General features: G+C 38.4%; 1 pseudogene; it reads right to left on the bottom strand.

Annotated features, from left to right (window-relative positions):
* Positions 1-2,563: 2,563 nt before the first annotated feature.
* Positions 2,564-3,809, bottom strand: LOC138740052 (protein FAM200C-like; annotated as a pseudogene).
* Positions 3,810-4,060: the final 251 nt, after the last annotated feature.

Below are 4,060 nucleotides of genomic sequence, written 5' to 3'. Positions count from 1 at the left end.
GCAACCTTTCTTTCATTTTCTTATCAATAATCCCAAACACAGTTTGATCACTGATCATTGAATATTGCAGTGAACCAAAATTGCATGTTCTTGCTTTTAATTTTAAGTCCATTAAAACAGTATCAAAGCTCTCTCTCTGCAGCTGCATGCGTGAGTGAAACATATACCTTTCAAGTGTTTCATTTTACTTTGGTGAACAGTTTTCATCAAACATCTCAATAACCTCGTTGAACTTGCCCTGGTCTTCTGCATCAGCAAAAACAAATGTATTGAAAACCTCTAGTGCTTGAGATCCTGTCAAAGTAAGTGGCAGTGTAATCTTCCATGCATCAGGTTCACTGTCAACTCCAATGGCTTTCAGGTACAGTGTTTGAATAGCTTCCACTTGTGGTCAACATTTTCAGTCCAATTTACAGCATCAGGATACTTCAAACTTTCCATTTTTGTACTGCTATATTGACTGATTCTCACTCTTGGTATCATGTGATGTTTCCTTTATTGTAATAAAGAAATTTGGGTTCTTTTGAAACAACTATACTTTATTAACTAAAAAACTCACTAAGGACCATGTGGAGGCATCCATCTTGAATCTACCCAAGCTATAACAAACTAGTTTCTGACTCCCTCCAGTGGTTGGGAGTGTCACTAGCATTCTATCACTACAGCATTTAAATCTTTGTTGCTGTGGCTGGGGTCCAATGTAATCGATTTGGCATATCTCGCCTAATATGAGCATTTGGGTTTTCAAGAAGAGGTCTTTGTTTAACATGCAAACAAATGTCACATGCAGTTCTAACTGCTTTAGCCATGTCCATTGGCAATTATGCACCTCATCATTTAGCCTATTAAATGGTGCCATGTACACCCAAATGACCAGCAGCCTTATGTGTGCATTGTTCCATTACACTGGATTCAGTGGTATTAGTCTAGTTTACTCAGGCTATCTGGTTATTCACGGCAGTAGGCAGAAAGGAGCCTTTCTAGTGGCTGTCTACATGAATGACAGTCATCTTCCTTGGTTGTACTGCCTTCCAAATCTGATCCCAGAAGCATTGTGAAATAAGGGCTTTCCTTATATTTGTCATTTCTTTTTCTGCCACCCTTTTGCCACTCCTAGGAGTCAGTGTCTGTGTGCAGCTGATCTGTGTGGTGCTACAGTGGCAAGGAAACCAGCCTCCAGTTCAACTCGCTGACTGGAACTGCCCTCTCCCTGTCAGTGCAGGATTGTTCCTGTGACTCAGTTTAACAGAGCTGCTTTCCATGCTGAACACTAACAGGTTACATCCATAAACCAGGTGTGGGTTTGATCAGCTTCGGGCAACTATTCATACTGCATGCTCCATGTAACAAGAGAGGGAGGCGCAGGTGTAGTGGACTCAAGGGTGCATTCATTGGGTCCAATGGCAACTTGCTGATCCTTTTCTGAATCCTTGCTTGCTCGTTCTGTGATATACCACTTTATAATAAGGCTGGCAGTGCCCTCTGCATTCCTTCTTTTAATAACTCAGCTATAGTGTCCGAAACATCCAAATTTCTTTCTGAAGTGCAATACTACATCATGAAGACCACAGTACTGGATGGTGGTTTCACAAAAAGTGCTTTTGTAATCCCACTACAACAGTTTAGTCACCAATGCATGTTCCTGTAGCACATTTGTTCCAATTATGTCTACAGATAATGAAGCTGTACTCAGGCTTCCACTGGTGGTCCCTTTTTAACAGCCCATTTGACTATTGTTTCTTGTGACTTTATTATAGATTCCCTAACCCAGAGGTTCCTAACCTTTTTTATGTCCTGCACCCCTAAAAAAAATTTAATATGTTCTCGCACCCCTTAAAGTAATAATTTATTTAAGAATAAAGGTGAAAGTGACCAAAACAAATTTGTTTAATCAATTTTTAATAATATATAAACAAAAATGAAACATATGGAAAAGAAAAAATTATTACAACAAATTAAAAGTTGCATAAACCCGACAAAAAAATTAAATTTTCATCCATGCATGAAATTTCTTTAAAAAAATTAAAGAACTAATGTTCATAAGCCAATTTAAATTGAATGACTCTTTTGTTCCTGTTTATTGCTTGAGTTTTTCAAAATGTGGCACTTTGTTGCTGATAGCAACCCACGCGTCTGCCTGTGCACCCAAGTGATTTCTAGATTTTGTCTTGATTGACAAAAGGGCACTAAATCCAGACTCGCATAAGTATGTCATCGCAAATGGGATGAGCACAGTTAGTGCTTTTTCACAAAGTCTTGGAAACATGTCCATTGCCAAACACCAATATTGTTCCAAAGTTCTGCTTTCAAACTGCATTTCAAGAACACGATTTGTGCGGAATTCAATAAGATCTTCCTTCAGCTCTTCAGCATCTAACATAACCAAATTGAAGGAGTATGGATTTATAATCCATTCTTCAGAAGTTTCCAGTTCTCCTCCTCCAAAATATCCATCAAATGACTTTGATAGTATTTCCAAATGATCCACAATTTCTTCACACATACTTGTCATCAACCATTTCTTCGAGTGATGGAAATTTGAAAGATTCCCTCTTTTAACTCGTCAACACCAAAGATGTAACTTTTCTTTGAAAGCATTTAACTTTTCGCAGCATTTCAATATGTTTATGTTTTTCCCTTGAATAGATACACTCATAAGAGTGAAAATATCACTCAAATAGTCTAGCATTTGGTTGAATTCTTGTGATTCCATTTCTCCGCGCAGATCATAGTCACGTTCCTTCAGAAAATCTTTGACTTCTTCTCGCAGTTTGAAGAAGCACGCTAAAGCTCTCCCACGTGACAGCCAGCGGACTTCCATGTGGAAAACCAAAACTGAATGCTCACTTCCAAAATCTTCACAAAGCGACTTGAAGAGGTGGTGGTTCAGAGCACAACCCCTAATCCAGTTGATGGTCTTCACAGAAGTGTCAAGGACATTTTTCAACTTTGGAGGCAATGTTTTTGATTTCAAAGCATGTCGATGAAGAAAACAGTGGGTAACTTGCAAGTGTGGAATCTCTTGTTTCATCAGTGCAAAAATCCTGATTTATTTCCTAGCATAGCAGGGGCACCGTCGGTACACACAGAACCAATAATTTGGATATCTAAGTCATATTTCACAAAGAAGTCCTTCACACACTGGAAGACATCTTTTCCTTTTGTGGTTGTTTTCAGATCTTCACAGAACAGGAAATCTTCCATTATGACACCATCATGGACAAACCTCACTAATGCGATGAGTTGACTGCAATTTGCCACATCAGTTGTTTCGTCCAACTGGAGAGAGATTTTCAAGGGACTAGACCTGATATCTGCGATAACTTGGTCCAAAATGTCCAAACTCAAATCACCAATTCGGCTCTGAATAACATTATTTGATAACGGCACTAATTTAAGCTTGTTTGAGGTTTCTTTTCCAAGAACAATTGTTGCCATTTCTGATGCACACGGTTTTATCACCTCTTCTGCAATTGTATGGGGCTTCTTGGATTTGGCTGCTTTATACGCCACGTGATATGAAGCCATCAGCAGTGGTTTGTCAGCAGATATAAATCCTAATTTTGGAAGGGTTGATCGAGAATCAAAGCGGACCCTTTTAGTTTTCAATGATTCAACATCATGGCCTGAAACATCTGCTCCACCATGTCGGTTGTTGAAGTGATCCTGCAGCTTAGATGGCTTCAAATTTGTGTTGAAAACATAGCGTCACAAAGCATGCACTGGGGTTTTTGCAGATCCTCAGTTGTTCCAGTGCAAATGAAACCAAACTGCACATAATCATCATTTCATTTCCTCCTCTTTGACATAATGAAGGGTTAATTAATAATTTACATAACACAAATAAATAATAAGAAATAAAAACCAAATGTAATTCGCTACAAAACACGAAGCAACAAGGTTGGCCCCCATTTTAAATGTCCCGATATATTAAAAAAATTATAGGGCAATGCCATTTAAAAGGAAACAGTGCGTCGAAACGTACTAAAATTCATAGAGAATCTCATTCTATTGAATAGAGAAAAAAGATGACATCCCCATCTTTAATTTGGACTTTTAA

This window comes from Narcine bancroftii, chromosome 7, assembly GCF_036971445.1.
Source record: "Narcine bancroftii isolate sNarBan1 chromosome 7, sNarBan1.hap1, whole genome shotgun sequence".
In the NCBI taxonomy this organism is placed as follows: domain Eukaryota; kingdom Metazoa; phylum Chordata; class Chondrichthyes; order Torpediniformes; family Narcinidae; genus Narcine; species Narcine bancroftii.
This window is presented reverse-complemented; position numbering and strand designations above follow the sequence as displayed.